The 21,784-nt window shown below is 40.1% G+C and overlaps 1 protein-coding gene across 1 annotated transcript in view; it reads right to left on the reverse strand.

The window, feature by feature from the left end:
• Nucleotides 1-21,477, reverse strand: part of LOC138965493 (uncharacterized) — a 106,329-nt gene extending 84,852 nt beyond the window's left edge. Inside the window, exon 1 of the mRNA XM_070337667.1 lies at nucleotides 20,370-21,477. The gene's annotated coding sequence lies outside the window, so the exon portion shown is untranslated. The remainder of the gene's footprint in view (nucleotides 1-20,369) is intronic.
• Nucleotides 21,478-21,784: the final 307 nt, after the last annotated feature.

The raw sequence follows: 21,784 nt of genomic DNA on the forward strand, positions 1-21,784 counted from the left end.
GTAACCTCTACATATAGATCAAATAACCAAAGGGAAGTAAGCGCTCTAAATGCATACGCCATGTGTAAAGGAATAAGCGAGAATTCTACGGAACCAATCTCCTGGCACTAAGCATTGAAATGAACAAGCGACTTTTATCCTCAATTCAAACGAACCGTGCATGCCAAGCCAACGTTAACTGTGTACATGTCAGTGAATGCAATTGCAATGACAAAGGATATATATGAAACCCATCCACTCAATGGAATGAACATGTATGTGAACAGAACCAAATATTAGGGAAAACATTCTGAATGCATATATAGGTTTGCGCTGCTAATGTCTGATGAATGAGTCAACACATATATAGATGGAATTAGGGTAGAACTCCATTATTTTTCCTTCTGCGTGTGTGGGTTGCAGCTCTCACGTGCACTCGAGGGCACACGCCTGTTGGCATGAACGCGTACAGTTGTTTTCCTCCCCACCATTTTAAAATAAACAAAACATACCATGGCTTGAACACTCAAAGCCGAAGTCATGCGATAAGGTTCAACTTCACGTCGCCGTTTTCACAAACATATCATTTCATTGAGTGGATGGGTTTCCTATCCTGACATTTGCACAGTTAAGGCTGACATTACATGCATGGTTCGGTTGAACATGTACATGAGAATGAACACAGTTGTTGTTTTTCTATCCTGCACTGAATGCTTGCAGCAGAGCTGATTGTGTGTGGCCGCTCTTAGGCTCTCTGCCAGTGTTCATAGCAAAGTTAACATTCAAACCCATCACGGAATTGCGATGTTTTTGGGAGCGTGGTAAAAGATACCCTTTTGAACTGTTGAGCTTTATGAATCAAACGTCACTTAAGTGTGGGGTCGTGATTGTGTCAGAGAGAGAGAGGGGGATGGGGGGGGGGGGGGGGGGGGGGGGGGGGGGGGGGTAGGGATGGTGAGGGAGGTAACAATTCATGTCCGAAGAAAAGGGTAGTAACATATGGACACCAAGGTGGTACATGAAAAAGACCACGTTTGATTTAGATTGCATAAAACGATTGTTTACTAATTGAAACAGGACATTGCTGGGCCAATGTTCACTGGGCGCAAGTTAAAGCCCAGATGATCAAGCGCGTTTTGTTTGTTTGTTTCTTTCTGTTTTGTTGCTTTCTTGTTTTTTTTATACAGATGGTTTTCTTTTAGCTAGCAGCGAAACATCCATCACCAAAAAGCTCCCTTTTGAGAAATATCTAAGCGAGGTTTTACAAAATGAGGTTTAAAAGTTCACACAAGAGCACACATGCACCGAGACACACAGAGACACGCCGAGACACACCGAGACACACCGAGACACACCGAGACACACCGAGACACACCGAGACACACTGAGACACACCGAGACACACCGAGACACACCGAGACACACAGAGACACACCGAAACACACTGAGACACACTGAGACACACTGAGACACACTGAGACACACCGAGACACACCGAGACACACAGAGACACACAGAGACACACAGAGACACACACTGAGAAACATATGGACACCAAGGTTCAGACAGAGACATGCATTCCGCAGCGCACTGAGCAATGTCTTCTTGAATTTTTGAGCTTTACATATAGGGGAAGGGCTCCTAATATGGACCGGTTCCTAATATGGACCACCTCCTGTTCTGACAAACTAACGGCGCTAGAGCGCTCAATAAAGAGTTATTCGCTGTATTCACCCTCTCTGAATAACTTGCACATGTCAAAACAGTTGCAGAAACAGAAATCTCAAAACCGTTAGGCTTTTTCTCTTTTTTTTCACTTTTGGCAGCGTTCACTCTAAATTTGCCGCCTAAAACGGACTCGTTTCTGTCCACAGCCAAAGGTTTTATCACACAAAAATTGCTATATATGACAGCTAAAACCGTATTTGTTACATTTTAGCAGTGTTGACCCCGAGTTTCTACTGCAAACAAAAAATAATAGCAAAATCTCAAAGTATGTGCGAGTCCCCTAATATGGACCACCTTCAACAAATCGAAGAAAATAAAAGCTAAAGGCTATTTTCATTAATTCATTAAGAAGCTTGCTGGAAATAACCTATAACTAGCCCTCGAGATTTAAAAAAAAATGCAACAAAAAGTCTTCTTTTCGTGGAAGTTGATAATTTCACTTATTTTCACTCTGTTTTTGATAAGCTTCTTTAGTTTCCTGGTGTGCTTCAAATAATGCTCTCATCAACCCGAAACAGATAAATCTAGAGCATATTTTAATTAGGCTGACTTGTACACTAAGTTGTATCATGCTATTTTGAAATATAAGGGGCTTTTTACAGTGATTCGTGAAGGCCGCCTGGGCGCCTAATATGGACCCTTTGTGATTTTTCTGTATTTAATTTTTGCTGAATGTCTATCAAAGCTATTTCACTCTAATTAGGCCTAACGGTTAACCTAAGAGAGAAGGACTACCAAACACAAAATGAAACTTCTTCGCAAGAAAACAAGCTAGTTCTCAGCATGAAACAAAAAGTGATCCATATTAGGAGCCCTTCCCCTATATCAAGTATATAACATTAATGCACACAGACATACAGACAGAGACATGCAGACAGACGCGCTCTCTCTCTCTCTCTCTCTCTCTCAAACACTCACACACACACACACACACACACACACACACACACACACACACACACACACACACACACACACACACACACACACACACCACCACCACCACCACCACCACCCCCCCCAAACATCCCACGCACGACCAATCATCTCTTCCATCACGAACACAAAAATAGAAGCGTTAACGGTCTAGTAAATAAAAGGTCTCGTCGATACAACCCAGTGGGCCAGAGCTGCATGCTGCACCAATTTCGTATATTACCCATAAGACCACTGCAAACCGGAAATCGATGTGCAGAGGTGACGTCAGGTCAACGAATTGACGTAAGCGGAGACAGATTGATGACGTCAGGTCGAAGAGGTGACGTTGTGACGCAAGCGTCGTTTGGGTGGCCATTCTCATACATGTAGACAAGTTGGATAGAGAAATAAAATTGGATTTCGTCCAATTTCGTCAGACTTGTATGTCCTATGTTATATTTCCTCTTCACGGGGGATATTTTGAATAATGTAATGATTGCTTGCATTTATGCATTGACGTTTCTTGCCTAGTTCCCTTCTATTTTGAGAAATCATTGTGTGAGGGGCTGAAGACTGGCCTATAAGCTTATTATTGCATCCTTTCTTTGCCGATGGCTTTTAACATATTCTTATGTTATTTTACTCATGGTTAACTTGCTTGTTTGTTTGTTTCTTGGTTTCTTTCTATCTTTTTTGTTCGTTTTTAATTTTTCGTCCGCACTGGGTTTTTTAAGTTTAAGAAAATATATAAATATATATATATAGTTCCTGCTTGGTTTTGAGTGTGTATTTAAATTTTTTATTTTGAATGAATCTATTATCTTTAAAATCACAAGTGGCAGATCCTATTTTTTGAGAAAGGGAGCAAATTTGTTTTGACGGGAGAGACAGTGTACTAACTTAAGACAGATCTGGAGAGGCTTTACCATGGAATAAGACCGTCATTAAGTAGAGGTTACATGCCGAGTCTCAGTGATTATCAAAAATAATGGTCGAAGTTAGCGGATCATGAAAAATGCGAGCTTCAGCGAGCTTTTTCATGACCGCGAACTGAGACCATTATTTTTAATAATCACTGAGACGAGGTATGTAACCTCTTTATTCCTCCTTTCTTTAGTTATTCAAAGAAAAGAGGAGTTTTTGTGCGAAAGTTTGATCGAATCCAAATCACTCAACCAGTCTACCTGCGCTGGCGATTGAATAATGCGCGGTTGTATAGTTCAGGGAAAATCAATCAATTCTGTTAACACTTCTTGTCAGTTTCCCTGTTTTGAACTAAAAATCAAGTACACAGTTATGTTGTTATTCTGCTGTGCCGGTAAAGGCAGATAGTGTGTGTTCTGTTCATGTTTTGGTATCGCTTAGGAAATGTTTTTTCTTCGAATGGGACAAGCAGACGAACTTTTGCACCCGTGTTCCAACGTTAAAAACTGTATGAAGTTCCGTTTTCTGGGGCAAAATAGTGTATGAAACCGCTGTATGTTCTTTAAATTGATGCGATGTGTGCATTTGGTTGCGTGTGATCTGTTTATAAAATGAAATATTGTCGAAAACTAACCGTCGGATTGCAGACTCTTGTCCAAGCAACTCAGTTCAGAACATTTAGAAGGGGAACTACTCTTGTCGTACGAGAGTTACTTGCCTTGGGAGTTTGCGTGCACTCATAAGAGATCTAAAGCGAGTTTCTCTGCACTGATCGTTAGATTTGGATTTAGAAAACGACCAAACTCATAGATTTTATATGGAGATTAATGTGTTCAAGCCTGTAGTTGCCAGTTTAAATGCAGTATGTTTGTATTGTTTGGTCTAGAGATGTATATTTCGTACATTGGAGCGTTCGGAACTTTTCAATCGCTAAAGTAGTTCCCTTAGTTAAAGTCTAACTCATCAACCTGTGAGCTATCGAGGATTCAGGCCCGTTGTTGGGTAAGTGATTTTGGTTGTTGGGTAAGTTACCGAAAAATAACTAGCCCTACATCTTTACAGAGAGAAAGAAGCAGAGGGGGGAATAAACAATATTCTACAGCTTAGCCGCTTCCGGTGCAGAGTGGAGATTTTTGTGAAATAGTTTTGCAAATTAGCAAATGTTTCACTTACTTACAGATTTATTACCAGCTATTGTGTTTTCAGCGTAGCAATAGGGCCCGATATTTAGACGAGACAAGTATGATGCCGACGAGTCGAAGACGAGTCGCATTATACTTGGTCGAGTCTAAATATCGGACCCTATTGCTACGATGAAAACACAATGGCGTTTATATAGCTATTCTGACATTAAATTCTGTGTTAAAATCATGTTTTTGTCAGCAACAAGTACCAGAATGGTCCATGTCGCTGATTGCAGACGACGGTTCCCTTTCTGCATGAAGCCACGGAAATAACCGAACATTGAAAAACCCACGGACATGTATTACGGAGAAAACTCGAGATAACCGGATGTTTAGCATTACGTCAATATGCTAGGAATCATATGACGTCATGACGTATCATGCTTGCCTACGTATATTGTATGTTCGAAAGTCTGACTTCTGTTGGGAATTCGCGTGGTGAAGACTGCGGTAAATCTGTAGATGATAAGAGAACAAGGATTGTCTCAAAAGAAACGACTAAATGTTTCAGACCGGTAACTTCATTTCAACATTGCACTATACAATGGACGTTCTATGTGACAGGAGAGTTTGCTGATTATGTGTTAAACATTGAAAAGATCGTCTGCTAGAATCAGAGATAGGTCGCTTCAGATTGCAGCTTCTGGAAAATTGCAAGGTTTGTTGCCTGTTAAAGAACTGGATTTTACACGTAATGTATGTCATGTACAGTAAGCAACAACAAAAACACACACAAAGCAAATGGCATCGTCTGTCGACTAGTCACAGAAACAAACCTGGCGAGGTATGCGTGTACTTTATACACGTGGAAGAAACCAGAACCATGCGTCTTTGTTATCGACAATATGCTTTTGGATATTGAGTAAAATGGCCGACTTCCGCCGCATTATGCTTTGATGATCGGAAGAGACCATCCAATCACAGCCCCCGAATTCCCCCACGTGTTCATCAAAATAGCTATATATCATATTAATTTGCAAATAAAAGTCCCTACTCTAAACGGAATTCACCCATGCCAAAGACTGTGCGTACTCGAATGGACGGATGATTCTGTCCCATGTAAAAGCCTAAACAGAGATCTGTGTTGGGGTTCATCATACAAGAGAGGTTTAGTTTATGGAGCGTTTCATTGCATTTTTGCATACATGTATCGATTGAACATTGCTTTTCCTTTATTTGAGCCATGTGACGTCAGAGTCTGACAAAAACTCATAGTTAGGCGGATACCCGCCGAGACTACAAAAGTGCATGTTTGTGTGCGTTCAATCGAAAAAAAGTAAAAAAGAATTCTAACTTTTTTTTTTTTTTTTTTTTTTTTGACCTCAGTTGCATGCAAGGCTGCTTCAACCCATCTTTTTTGCCTCTTTCGTCTTTTTTTTGTTGTCTTTTTTTCTTTCTTTCTTTTTGGGCGGTGAGCATATCCTTCTTCATTGGTCTTTTTTTTTAATGAAATTTTCATTTTGTTTTCTTTTACATTACAAGTTACATTTCCATTAAATTACTTTTTAATTCAACAACAATTTAACTAATGTTTGCGTGTATGTGCATATGTGTGTGTGTGTGTGTGTGTGTGTGTGTGTGTGTGTGTGCGTGTGTGTGAGTGTGTGTTGTTGTTGTTGTTGTTCCATAATTCTGTTATATAATACATTTTCAGCGGGACAATACATAACAAGTTGATTAATCCAATTACAGTACTAGTTTTCAGCACAGCATCATACAGCGCATATATAAATAACTTTACATTAGCACAATACTACTAGTTATCTATATTCTTATACACAGTTCAATTTTACTAGAGATTTCGAAGTCGAGCTTGGTTCTGAAATAAGATCTTCATGTTAGTTTTTGGATTTCCGTACTTAAACTGGCTTATGCACATTTTCGATATCAATATAAGGTGATTAATTATGAAGGTTTTCTCTCTGGGGATATCACGTGTGAAATACCCCAAAAGAGCCTCTTCGCAGCTTAACTTTATATTTTTGCCTGTACATTTAAATATGTACCCTTGACATTCCTGCCATATGGGTTGCACTGCTCTACACTGCCAAAAAAAGTGCTCGATGAAGTCGGTTTCGTTACAATACTGACAAAGATTTGTTTGACGAATTCCCATCTTATGTAGCAAAATATTGGTGGGATATAATAATTATATTGTGTAAAATTTTCCAATGCAATAGACGAAGACGGGTTTCTGTCGAGCATTCGTTAGCTAATTTCCAGTGTTTATCTTCTAATGTAATATTTAATTTGTTCGACCAAAATCCAGCTGAGCTTGGCTCCTTTATCTCATAATTTAACATCTTTAGGCGAATTTGGCGTGGAGATAATTGTATAAATGGCATATGATCAGAACGGGCCTGACCCGTATCACGCAATAATAGAGCTTTAATGGCAGTCTGTATTGCATTATATTCAAATAGGCGAGACTGTTTATATCCAGTTCGTTCACATATTTCCTCAAAAGAGTACATGTCGTTATCGTTAAAAACATCTTTAACAACGCATATTTTAGCCTTTATCCAGTCATTCATGTATAGCGTTTGCTTCCTGTACCTTATATTTGTATTATTCCATAAGGTTTGATTGCGTACACTTATCTGCTGTTCATTACTGCTTATTTCTTTGATCTTGTGTTTATTGTTTAGCCAGGTGATAAAAGCTTGTTTCCAGAAATATTGCTTTATGGCACCTAGTCCTTTAAAATTTTCTGCACTCACATTTGAGCGCAGACAGCATAAGCGTTCGCCCAGTTTTAAAAATGATGCTAATGGAATCTGTTGCCACTTTGCGTTACTTCCGTCCAGCAGCCTCATAATCCATGAAATTAGAAATGATGTTTGTACATCTTTGACATTAATCATTTTCAGACCTCCAAGATTTGTCTCTTGGCACATTACTTTTCTATTAACTTTTTCATAAGCTCTTTTGTTTGAATATTTTTTCTTCCAGATAAATCGGAATAGAGATGAATTTAGCTTATTGAGGAAGTTTTCTGTGGCACATAGAGATTGCAGTGCGTAAGTAAACTGTGACAACATTAATGTTTTGACTATACAAATTTTCCCCATTATACTTAGGTTTCTTTTCGACCATGTTGCTATTAATGAATTTACTTTATGTAGTTTAGGTTCCCAGTTTTCTTCTATGTTGGAGGCTGGGACAGAGTTGTTGAAATGAATTCCTAAGATTTTGATTTGTTTTTTCCAAATAATATTACATGGTCGGTCAGCAGAAAATTTATTTATACCAAGCCACATTGCTTCTGTCTTTTGATCATTCATTGCTAACCCTGAAAATTTTGAAAACTGAGTTATAAGATGTAATACGTTTCTTAGGTCTTTCTCATCTTGTAGGAAGAAACTAATGTCGTCAGCATACATAAGTAGTTTAAGAATTTCACCATGTCTATCAGAATTCCTTGGCAGTTTAATCCCTTTAACATCTTGATCTGCACGGATTTTGATTGCTAACACTTCGAGGGCCAGAACAAAGGCTAATGGCGAAAACGGACATCCTTGTCTTATTCCAGCATCACATGGGAATGGACTCGAGATCCATCCCATGTAATTAATACTACTCTCTGTATTTTTTGTTAAAGTATCGACCCACCTAATAAAATGTTTACCAAATCCGAATTTTTGGAACGCCCAGAGCATATATTCTTTAGATATCGTGTCAAAAGCAGCTCTGTAGTCCAGCGCCATTAAAATACCTGGTTGATTACTGTTATTCATATATTCAATGACGTCATCAATCATTCTAATAACAGTGCTGGAATTTCTTTTTTTTAAAAACCCAACTTGATCTTCACTTATTAAGTAATTGACGACTTGATTTAATCTGTTTGCAAGGCATTTCGCTAATAGTTTATAGTCGGTGTTCGTTACATATATAGGACGCCAGTTATTTAGGTGCTCTCGTTTCAACCCCTTTCCTTTGTGTATCAGTGTGATTGCTGCTCGCTTCTGGGATACAGATAGTTCCCCTTTTTCAAAGGCTGACCAAAAAGAGGATAATAACATTTTGTTTATATTACTCCAAAAGAACTTTATGAAATTGGTTGTTATTCCATCCAATCCTGGAGCAGAATTACTTCGCATTCCCTTAAGTGCAATAAGGAGTTCTTTTTCTGTAATTTCTTGATCAATACCGACCTTTTGCTCCTCTGATAATTTTGGGATGTCAGTGTTTTTTAAAAAATTCGTCCCCAAGAAAGTTATTAAAATTGGTGTTTTTAGTGTATCTGTTAGTAAAGAAGCGGGTTTGTTCCTTTAATATTTCAGACTGACTTGTAATAAATTCATTCTCTGTTATTTCTATTCTATCTAGTATCTTATTTTTTGCGTGAGCTTTCTCTAAGTTTAGGAAATAACGCGTGTTTTTCTCACCCTCCTCAATGAATTTTATCCTAGATCTAATTTGTGCCCCTTTAGCTTCTTGTATTGTAAATAGTTCTAGCTCCTGCTTGATGTGCTCTCGCTTAGTCACCAGTCTGGCGTTACTGGGGTCCAGAGCCAAAAGTCTGTCCGTTTCATTTAACTGCTGTTGTAAAAGGGTGTGTTTGTTTATACTGAGAGTTTTCTTTTCTCTAGAATACGATATACACATCTCTCTTATTTTTATTTTACATATATCCCATCTTATTTGTGCATCTTCATTACTTGATTCTTCTTCATATTTTTTAAGAAATATATTGATGTTGTCAACTAATGCTTTATCGTGCAGTAGGCTATCATTAAACTTCCAGTATGATGGACCACGCAACACGTGCGTTACTTTGTAGGTCAAGATGACCTGTCGGTGATCTGAATGAGCCACTGACTGTATAATATAATCGCTGGCGTGGTCGACCACTCCACTAGAGGCTAAAATGTAATCAAGTCTTAAAGAATTCTAACTAAATTCGATTGATACATACATTGACATTGTAATTTGTATTTTTGACCAAAATAACCCATTTTACACAGATCTGGACAGGCCAAAGACTGTTGGTGTGTGTACCCAAATGGAGAAATGATTCTATCCCGTGTAAAGAATGGACAGGGATCTGTGTTGGCCGGTGTTCATCATACTGTACAAGAGAGGTTATACTGGCTTGTCACTTCAAGCTATCACGTTTTCCACGTGAAGATGTCAGTGCTTTCAGTCTGGGTCGTGGTTATCAGTCTGGGTCGTGGTTATCAGTGTGGGTCGTGGTTATCAGTGTGGGTCGTGGTTATCAGTCTGGGTCGTGGTTATCAGTGTGGGTCGTGGTTATCAGTCTGGGTCGTGGTTATCAGTCTGGGTCGTGGTTATCAGTCTGGGTCGTGGTTATCAGTCTGGGTCGTGGTTATCAGTCTGGGTCGTGGTTATCAGCAAAACATTATTGTCTTCGTGAAATGCGGTGCGTTTAATATCATTCTGCAAGTTTGCCAGATTGACTAAATGTATTAATTTTGCTTCCCGTTTCTATAATTCAACGTTTCACGAACTTTGCCTCTCCTGATTTTGTATTCTAGACTTTGGAACGTAAGCTATCTGTTTCGGACTTTAGTGCTCATGATAGTTTACACGAGCAGAATTGTACCTTTGAGGAAGAACGTTTCCGACGACAGTCATAGGTTTGCTTGGTCAAAGGAAATCTTGTCTTCGGCCGACACTCCAAATATTTGGGGAGTGGGATTTCTTCATGTCAGTGCATGGAAACATAAATCACGTTCAGTTGTGTCGGGTATGCGTTGTGTAACACACAAGTCCTTGGCGAGTTTGGTAATTGCTTTATAAACACATACGGTCATGGCTTCCGTTAAGAAAAATCGGTCATATTTTTATACTGCAATCTTTGTCCAGTTTAACATGATTAATTTATGTTGAATGCATATTTATATACTATCATTCTGCAGCAGCGGCAGTTTTCATTTCGGACAAAATATACAGAGTGTTATATTGTCTCTTATTTCTGAAACGCTGAATGTAACAGTTGTTTGGTGTTTGTACCGTGCTGATATTCAATGCAAGTTTTATGTTTACTGTCTGGCTCTTTATTCAAGACAGAATTTTAATCAAGAAAAAAAGCTCTTTTAATGCTTGCTGTATGTTCAATCGACAGCGTGTTTATCGGGAACGACAGACAAGAAACAGACAGGCGGACGGACGGACACACGTACACACACACCTACCTAAAGTGTGGATGGTTACCTAAGAGGCGGCACTGGGTGTAGTGCCTTTCTAGTGCACTTGCACTACAACAGCACTGGGTGCAGTACTCGCTCCGGCATCGAAGAATTTTGCACTAAAAAATGCACAAAATTTGACCTATTTCGTCGCCTATAGAGGACGGAAAGAATGTCATTTTGAACATTGTTATGACATTCTTTCCGTCAAAAAAGTCAATTTAACGGTGTTAAATGAAGCGACCATCCACACAATTAGGTTGTCATCCAGAGTTTAGGTTGCCATCCACGTGTGGATGGTTGCCTTATGGTGATTTAGGCAACCAAACCTGTGGAAACGGGGGTACACACACACACACACACACACACACACACACACACACACACACACACACACACACACACACACACACACACACACACACACACACACACTAAATACCAACACAGAAACAATTTCGACAGCTCAACCACAGACATGTTTTACCTCAGGCTAGAAAATAACTTAGCCACTTCATCGCTTTGTATCAAAGTTTCTAAAACTTTCTGAAACGCGAAAAGCGAATGGACTGATCCCCCTCACCGGGTATTCCACCCCTTAGATAAGGTTGCTCGGCGCTCACGCCGGAGTGTGTGGGTGCACACACCTGAAAAGCGAGCAAATAGACTCTCCTACCCGTGCTACCTGGGGTGGACACCATGGAACCCCTCACTTAAGACCTTCAAATGTTCAAACTCAAAAGGCTAAGGTTTAGATTTCTTATATTCCTGTCAGGTTACCCTCGTCGAAATGTGGGCTGCTCACACACCTAGGAAAGCGAGTTGCCACAGTACGGCGCTACCCATGTTTTTCTTTTTCCTGCATGTGCGTATTCATGTTTCCGAGCCTTGAAACTTTGGCTGTGAGCTTGGGATCGTTATCGTGCGCATGCATGCACACGGGGGTGTTTGGCCATCAAGGAGAGTCTGCACAAAGTTGACTCTTGAAAATACATCCCTTGCCGAAATTGGGGATCGAACCCACCGCCGATAGCGACAACTGGTTTTGAAGCCAGCGCCGCTACCGTCTGAGCTATTTCCCCACAAGAATTGTTACTTTATGGAACGTTTGATTATAGACAGTATTTTTTCACACTGGTACGCAAACTTTTATGATGCAAACCGTCCAGAAAAAAAAACCGCGAAGCTGGTCATCGGCACCAGTAAGAGTTCAACTCAGAGTACTGGTTTTGTTGTTTTACCAGCGAAAAACCCGGTAGTGCTAAAAATCCACTGGTAGGTCATACCAGCAGCCAATTTTGTACCAGTATTTTCTCATTTCAACCGGTAAAATACTGGTAATAACCGATTAACGCCAATACTGTCAAGGCCGAATGTTTTCTCCTATTTTGACGTGTTCACAACGTCTGTAAATTCTCCTCCATTTTAAGACTCCTTCCATGTTAGGACCTGTTGTGTCTCACATTCGTGGGGTCTTCAAACGGGGTTCCGCTGTACCTGGGACTGGCCTCAACTTCCCTGGGACTGGCCTCAACTTCCCTGGGACTGGCCTCAACTTCCCTGGGACTGGCCTCAACTTCCCTGGGCCATGTTCAGCTTGGAGAAATAACAACTTTATCACGTTCGCCTTCAAAGCGAAAAAATGTAATACTGTATCTCAGACCTTGCATTTAACGGGAAGTTTTTTGCTTCTAAATTTTGTTTAAGATTATGAGCTGACTGGCAGGTTTTTTCGAGCAAATTGCTTAGTGGATTCAGCAATGTTAACATTTTTTCGTTGAGAAAAAGGGTTATACGCACTAGATAATGAAGAACAAGTCGCGTAAGGCGAAATTACCATATTATTTTAGTCAAGCTGTGGAACTCACAGAATGAAATTGAACGTAGTCCGCCGCTAGTGCAAAAGGCAGTGAATGTGACGAGCCTGTTTGGCGCGGTAGCGGTTGCGCTGTGCTTCATAGCACGCTTTACTGTACCTCTCTTCGTTTTAACTTTCTGAGCGTGTTTTTAATCCAAACATATCATATCTATATGTTTTTGGAATCAGGAACCAACAAGGAATAAGATGAAAGTGTTTTTAAATTGATTTCGAAAATTTAATTTTGATCATAAAAGTTAATTTGTTTAATTTTCAGAGCTTGTTTTTAATCCAAATATAATATGTTTATATGTTTTTGGAATCAGAAAACGATGAAGAATACGATAAACGTAAATTTGGATCGTTTTATAAAATAAAAATTTTTATTACAATTTTCAGATTTTTGATGACCAAAGTCATTAATTAATTTTTAAGCCACCTATGCAATACCGAAGTCCGGCCTTTGTCGAAGATTGCTTGGCCAAAATTTCAATCAATTTGATTGAAAAATTAGGGTGTGACAGTGCCGCCTCAACTTTTACAAAAAGCCGGATATGACGTCATCAAAGACATTTATCGAAAAATTGAAAAAAACCTCCGGGGATATCATACCCAGGAACTCTCATGTCAAATTTCATAAAGATCGGTCCAGTAGTTTACTCTGAATCGCTCTACACACACACACACGCACACACACACACACACACACACACACACACAGACACACATACACCACGACCCTCGTCTCGATTCCCCCTCTATGTTAAAACATTATTTTAGTCAAAACTTGACTAAATGTAAAAAGAGGAAGGCAGAGAGAGAGAGAGAGAGAGAGAGAGAGAGAGAGAGAGAGAGAGAGAGAGAGAGAGAGAGAGAGAGGCAGACAGACAGACAGACAGACAGACAGATAGACAGACAGACAGACAGACAGAGACAGAGACAGATGGAGAGAGAGAGGCAGACGTACGGCCGGACGGACGGACGGACGGACGGCCGGACGGCCGGACGGCCGGACGGCCGGACGGCCGGACGGACGGACGGACGGACAGACAGACAGACACAGACTGTCAGACAGGTAGACTGATGGTGACAACACAGACATACACATACCCAAACAAGCTGACCAATCCCTGATTCATAAGAATAAACAATATGTGTACACATGTAATATGATCGGTAACCCGGGAAATAGCTCAGTTGGTAGCGGTAACCCGGGGGGCGGGGAAATAGCTCAGTCAGTGGCGGCGCTGGCTTCAAAACCAGTTGTCGTTATCGGGGTGTGTTCGATCCCCACGTTCGGCAAGGGATTTATTTCCCAGAGACAACTTTGTGCAGACTCTCTTCGGTGGCCGAACACCTCCGTGTGCACGCATGCGCACGATAAAGAACCCAAGTTCAAAGCGAAAGTCTCAGGGCTTGGAAACATGAATACACGCATGCAGAAAAAAGAAAAAAATATGGGTAGCGCCGTATACACGGTGTGGGAGACGTTCCATGCGTAAAAAGCTCTGAGACGGAAGTGCTCCAGCTCTGAGGGGCCACTTTTTCCCAGTCGGCTCTGATCTCTCGCCACGGTAGGTGTCGAAGGCAGTGTTCCACTATAGTTTTTGGTTTGTAACGTTCATAAATGCATTGGGTATTACCACAAGTAGGCAAACAGATGCTACAATGAATAGATATCGCAAGAATTGATCATTTCTGTTTCGTGGTTGTGCTCGATACAGACTAACACAGATCATCCACACCCTAATGGTGAGCTGAAACAATGCTAGAACAATGTTTTGGCTTCAAAAAAAGTTTCAGATTGCTCCTAGATTTCTCTCAAAATTAAATAATTCGTTTAATCGATGATCCAGCTCTGAGCAAGAGCGAAATGGGCGGAGCTTAGTTTGTTCCAGCTCTGACGCAATTCGCAAAACAGACGAAATAAGGCCCGTATAGATGAAATATGTACTCCTGTTGATAGAATAGCACATAATTTTGTAACACTTCCTATCAGTGGATGGCATCACAGTTGTGAAATCTGCATGCTATGCGGCAAAAACGAAATGTTCCAGCTCTGAGGTGTTTGATCGCAAAATGTCCTGGCTCTGAACAACTGTTGAAAATGTTCCAGCTCTGAGCATTTTTTTATTGACTGCTCTGTAACTGAGAATTGTGAAAGATCTAAATGAAAAATCAACATAGAACCTGTTATATCTTGGGTAATAGGGTATGCCTTGACCTTTACTGCATTGCTGTTTTAGAGTATTTTAAAATTATTCTTAGAATAAAACAAATATCATTGAACTGCTAAAAAGGATGTGTACTCTAGGGTTTTCTTAGTTTGTTTTCTTCAGATGGAGGAAGCCTCGATCATCGCACCTCTTGATGCCACCTGGGAACTCAACGTTAGCGATAATACCGAGATCACTGGCATGCCCCCTGTTGCAACCAGCACCCCTGCAAAAAAGCGCCATCTTTGTGACCACTGCGGCAAAGATTTCGCATGCGCATGGAGTGTTAAAAGACATGTGTGCACAGTCCACGATGAAGAGGGTAGGTGGCGTCATACGTGCGGAGTATGTAACAAAGCATTCAGCAACAAAAATGATCTCATCGCACATGTAGCTAAGCACGAAGGAGAAAAGTGTCAGCTGTGCGGGAAGGATTTCCAGCACAAGATCTCTTTGACGAGACACTCCACCACTTGCCAGCAGATTGTCATTCCAGCAATTGTCTGCGGTTATTGTAACCTTGTATTTTCAAGTAAAACAGGTCTGTATGACCACAAAAAAGCAAAGCATTCAAACAACAACATGCGCTGCAATAAATGTGGAAAGCCGTTCGCATGGCGAAACAGCTATCGCAGGCATGTTAAGTCATGCAAAGGTTTTAACAACTTTGCCTGATTGACTTCTCAACAACAAACAACAATGACAGCCTTTTTTTTAGCTATAACTTTTTATAGCATGATATCCAGGTGCAAGTTCAATCAGAATCGTTTTAATAATTTTGAGTTCATTTGAGTGTTTTGCAGAATGTTTGGGTATGTTGCATCCTCTCAATTTGAAATATTCCGTTCAGTTCCAAATGTAAACATTTCCATGCAAAATGCATCAAACGCTGTTTAAGGTGTAAATAAACTAAGCGGTTAGGTACCACAGTAATAGTTATTGCTTCGTATGTATTTGTTTCTTGACCAGTACTCTTGATTTTGGAACCGTGGTGTTCTTAAGACTCTGCACTTTCCTTTAAAATGAGGCTCAGCGTATTTAACTTGATCAAACACGTGACAGTCGCTAATGAATGAAGTGATTAGTTTTTCCCGATTAAGGTACATACTGTTACTAATTGGAACCTGGCAGTGAGGAGGGTATCACCGCTACAGTTGGTTTTTACCACTTGGTTTTGAGTATATATGCCAGAGGCAGTAGATATTAGCAAAACATTAATTATGGCCTCCATTTACATGTCATATTTTCTTCCTCTAGCAGATAATCAAAACTAAACATATGTACACGGGTGCATGAGGATATGTCCAAAATTTCTTTAATCTGATGTCTACCTCATCGTTGATTTGTCTTCTATGTTATGCCACCGCTGCACCGTACAGTGTCAAGGAAGTGTTTATAAGAAATATTTTCAAGTGGAAATGAATCGCAGTAGTCATTTTTCAAAAACTTGACAAACGCATCAGCATCACTTTTTTGTTTTAAAGTCGAAAGTAGCTTTGGTAGGATACCTAAAAACTCCAGAATCAAATCATTATGTTCTGCTTGTAACAAAGATGGCTGTGGACCAGTTTCAGATTTCTGTTTCCTTTTTAACGTCTGGTTTTATTTGATAATCACGAAGGTGGTACTTCTTTTTGCCTTCATTCTGACAAAGGAAAGGTTTGTAAACTTTAAAAATGTCTGCTGGGTGTTCTTTTTGACAATGTTTTATGCTTTAGTAAAGCTGTCTTCTCGTTTCTTGCAGTGTCCACTTCTCACATATTCCATAACTTGATTTACCTGAAAAAAAGAAACCATATCACTTAACCCAATATGGATGAGATACTAGTAATTATGATATTATAATAATAATTATTTCAAACAGGTAATAGGAAAAAGTCGAAATTGTAAAACAAAATGGGTCAAAATGTTTGCTGACCAAGAGGCGCCAACCAAACATATCGGCAACTGTTTTCCACTAAATATTTCTTTCTTTCTTTACTTTGTTAAAAAATATATTTGCTTCAAACGCAGAATGAGATGCAACTCGTAACATTTTCTCAGAGCTGGAACATTTTCAACAGTTGCTCAGAGCCAGGACATTTTGCGATCAAACACCTCAGAGCTGGAACATTTCGTTTTTGCCGCATAGCATGCAGATTTCACAACTTTGATGCCATCCAATGATAGGAAGTGTTACATATATGCTATTCTATCAACATGAGTACATATTTCATCTACACGGGCCTTATTTCGTCTGTTTTGCGAATTGCGTCAGAGCTGGAACAAACCTAAGCTCCGCCCATTTCGCTTTTGCTCAGATCTGGATCATCGATTAAACGAATTATTTAAGTTTGAGAGAAATCTAGGAGCAATCTGAAACTTTTTTTGACGCCAAAACATTGTTCTAGCATTGTTTCAGCTCTCCATTAGGGTTTCGATGGTCTGTGTCAGTCTGTATCGAACATAACCACGAAAATGCACAAAAATCTCCCCTTTTTGACAGAAATGATCAATTCTTGCGATATCTATTCATTGTAGCATCTACTTGCCTACTTGTGGTAATACCCAATGCATTTATGAACGTTACAAACCAAAAAGTATAGTGGAACACTGCCTTCGACACCTACCGTGGCGAGAGATCTGAGCCGACTGCGAAAAGGTGGCCCCTCAGAGCTGGAGCATTTCCGCCTCAGAGCTTTTTACGCATGGAACGTCTCCCACACCGTGGTATACTGTATGGCAGCTCGCCTTTCCCAGGGAGAGAGGAGCCCGGATGTCCATGAGGGTGACCTGACAGGACTGTAACCTCACAGGACTATATCAAATAGTAATCCTCATCCTTATCCTTAACACGAACATTTTAACGTACACTTTTGTCATAGGCTCAAATGCATTTTGATTATTTCTCAGAACAGCTCATGCCAAACGATTCTTGATTCCTACGCAAGACAGTGATAATGAATGTCGACTATCAGAACACACTGTGTCTGGTGGCGTATCAATTCCTTCGCGACAACTCCTCTCTTTATACAGCAGCACAAACATGTTTGTGTACACCATTTCTCCACTATTCGTATCTTTGTCACTGTGTGGGGCCCTTGTCGTGACACCTTATATTTTAATCTCTTTTCATTTCTTACACTCACAAAAGTAGAACATATTGTACACGCTATTTAGTTTTTAACATCTGTGCTACTTTTGCTATTAGAAACATATAGTATCTCACACAGTGTTCACAACTTGTTACCAAAAGTGTGTTCAGTGTAGTTCTTTTCCGAAAATAGTCCTTTTACGTGTGTGAATTGGGCTTTTTTTCACGTCAAAATGATGTCAACTTCTGTGTTGCCACCACCACGTCTTTATGTTGAAGTGAAACCATAATAGGTTTTAAAACAAACTCGTTCAGTTGAAAGAATGAGAAACTCTAACTCGGTATGTTGTGATCATTCTTGACATTCATCTTTACGTTCTTTAAATATTTGTTTCTTTGATGGAAGAACAAAAGACTAATTGTTAAAAGTGAAACACATTCTGGCAGCAGTTCCTTTTAACGGAGATATATATGAAGAATACTGCAGAATACTTCTAAAGAGCGGCTGTTTACAGGTACGCAAAGACTTTCACATTGAAGTAGAACATGCATTCTCGTACGTACAGCGGAGTTGTGCTTTGCCTTTCAAGCCAAGAAAGAGGAAAGAACAGACAGGCGGACAGACAGATAGACCGACCAACCGACAGACAGATAGACCGACCAACCGACAGACCGATTTCCCGATCGACGAGCAGACAGACGGAAAATGGAAAGACAAGAAATAAGGAAATGCACGTGATGATAAAAACATAAATTCCAATTCAGATTGACAAAACAATACTTAACAGCAAGTGACCTCACGCACATAATAATATATGTAATTGGAGTCAATGTTGAAAAGCTCACTCAGCCGTACGAACTCCGATCAAGGATGATACATGGTGTGAACGCTCTCACGGTGAAACAGTTAGGGGCGTGTTCGCGGGAGTTACTCCGACAAGATCATTTACACAAAATATGTATATAATTATATACAAACTCGGATTATTCACCATGTCGACCCCTTTCCATGCGCAAATCGCACGCGGGGTGACATTTTCTGTCGGTTTTTATCCCATAATTACCGCGGAGTTTGATATTATCCTGTAACTATATTGCTCACGCTTGAGTGCGTTGCAATAAAGCAAAGTCTAGTGCGCATTGAATTAAGCGGCGTGCACACTGCTGGGAACTTGCAGGGGTTCTTGTTCCAATGGGAAGAAAAGATTTATCGGGCAAATTATACTGTCTAAACCTACATGTCTGTGTGTAATCAGTTCGTGACAACGCCTGATGAGTTTACGCCTAATGATTGTTAATGCGCACGACAGTAGCAGTCGCAATAAGTACAGAACAAACAAACAAACAAACAAACAAACAAAAGGTAAGAACTAAGAACGAGTTTTTTTTTTAAATAAGAAGAAAAATATTGAAAAAAAGGAGAAGTAGCTGTGCAACAACAACCACAACCACAACAACAACCACCACCACCACCATCACCACCACCACCTCAACAACAACAACAACAACAACAACAACAACAACAACAACAACAACAACAACAACAACAACAACAAGAGAATTAGACGAAATAACTTAGAAGAAAGATAAATGAAATCAGGAAGCAATAACACAAGAAAGAACAGTAATGTTGAAGTATAGCGTTGCAAATTCGTAGCTCAGAATCCACTTTTGCAGAACCTGCTCTTTTACGCAACGCTAAAGTTTAACATTACTTACCAACATACAAACAAAGAAAGCAACCCCCCCCCCCTAAAAAAAAAAACCAAAAAAAAACCACCACACACACACACAAACCAGTAAAAATAAAATACAAATATAATTTTAGAAAACAACAACAAAGAAAACACGATTATATACGTAACCCTACGGTTTCAAAACGCAGTTCAAGCACACTCTGCATAAGGCGACGCATGTCAAGAAGACACAAAACTTCCCAAAAGGGTGTGCCCTACATTTTCGGTTAAGTCAACATAACCATACAACAGCAGCAGGGGCGGACGAGGGGGGGGGTGCACAGGGTGCACGTGCACCCCCCCTCCAGCAAAAAAATAAAAATAAAATTGGAAAGCTGATTCTATGACCATTTATAAGTTCAAATGGCACCAGATGGCACCATTTTGCTTCTTTGAGCCAAATCTTTTTTCGGGGGGGCATGCCCCCGGACCCCCCTAGCAAATTCGGGCGCTTCGCGCCCATCACATTCACTTTTGATTCAAAGTGCACCCCCCCTTACAAAGCAACTGATCCGCCCCTGAGCAGTAAATATATGCCAAAGTTACACAGCGACTAATACACAGTCTGAATACATCATCTTTAGTCCATTATACTCACCCTGGCTTGTCTGAATTCACACAGATGTTCCCACAGCGACAGCGAACGACTGAATCACTCGCAGACGGTAAAACGCTCCTGCCAAAATGTCGATATGCAGACTCCAAACTTTCACATTTCAACCAGCTCTCAAAAAGCAAAGCGAACCCGCGCTAACTCCACACAAAAACATGAGCAAAACTAACTCAGTGCAGAAGTTACACAGACTTCAACACTCACCTATCAGCAAAAGTTACACAACAAAAGGTACATTGATTTTAACAGTCAGTAAAATCAACACAGAAAAGTTGCACAGAATCAAAAACCTCAAAGATTCCACACAAAAGTTACCAGACAATCTTCATCAGTCATAAGCTGATCATGTAAAGTTTCGTCGGGCTGACTGTTGAATAACCGACCGCAGTCTCATCTCACAACTAAAGGGCGAGGCGTATTCAATTAGTTACACTTGAGTTTGTGTGTGTGTGTGTGGCAGCTATTTTGTCAACAGTGCTGACATATTTCCCACACTTTTTTTGGCGGCGGCGAACCACGTTTGAAGTTCACAGGCTTTTCAGAGCTTTGTCAGTTGCGCTCGTCACTCGACAGGGTTAAACTTTTCAAAGTTTACTCTGCCTTTTTTTTTATTTTTAATTTTTTTTTTAGCTTACTGGAAATAATCAGTTTTCTGTATCAGTTCAAGAAAATGTGTGTCAAGGCAATTCCAAATAGAAGCGTGTATATATTGTTTTAAAAGAAAACAACACAGCCTAACCGACTACACAAAAATCTCTGTCGTTATTTTTTCCGCTCGTAACAGTGAATTACAATATTGTAAACCATAGTTGAAACAGAACACGTTGACACCACAAAGTTACACTGGCAAGTTTGTCGCTTAACACAGAACAGCCGGGTCGACAAACTCTGACAATACACATTTAAATCCGCTAGTAAAACACTCAATACAAAATCTCCTTCTCTCATTAAAAATGACACACAGTCGAGGGGTAGTTCCTTACAACACAACACCGTACAGGCGAGCAGTACGTACGTAGGGCCTGCACAAAGTTCTCTTCTTTCACAGGAAAAAGGAGAAAGTTGAACAACTCCTTGCACGCGAGCGCTCAAGTCACACAGCTTTTGAGAGCGCAGCAAACCAAACCACTTGCCAGACTTGGCAGTTGGGAGGGAAAGGCAACTCCCACTGGAAACTTTCTATGGAAAGCCGTTTGGCTCATAACCTATACGCGGGTGAGAAATGATTCATACGCGCGTAAGAAATAAATCATACGAGCGTAAGAAATAAAAGTATTTATTACACGTGTATTAATTATTTATTACGCGCGTATGAATTCTTTCTTACACGCGTAATAAATACGTGTATTTCTTACACGCGTATGAAGTATTCCTTACGCGCGTATGGTTTATTTTTTACG

Source organism: Littorina saxatilis, linkage group LG4 (assembly GCF_037325665.1).
Source record: "Littorina saxatilis isolate snail1 linkage group LG4, US_GU_Lsax_2.0, whole genome shotgun sequence".
NCBI lineage: Eukaryota > Metazoa > Mollusca > Gastropoda > Littorinimorpha > Littorinidae > Littorina > Littorina saxatilis.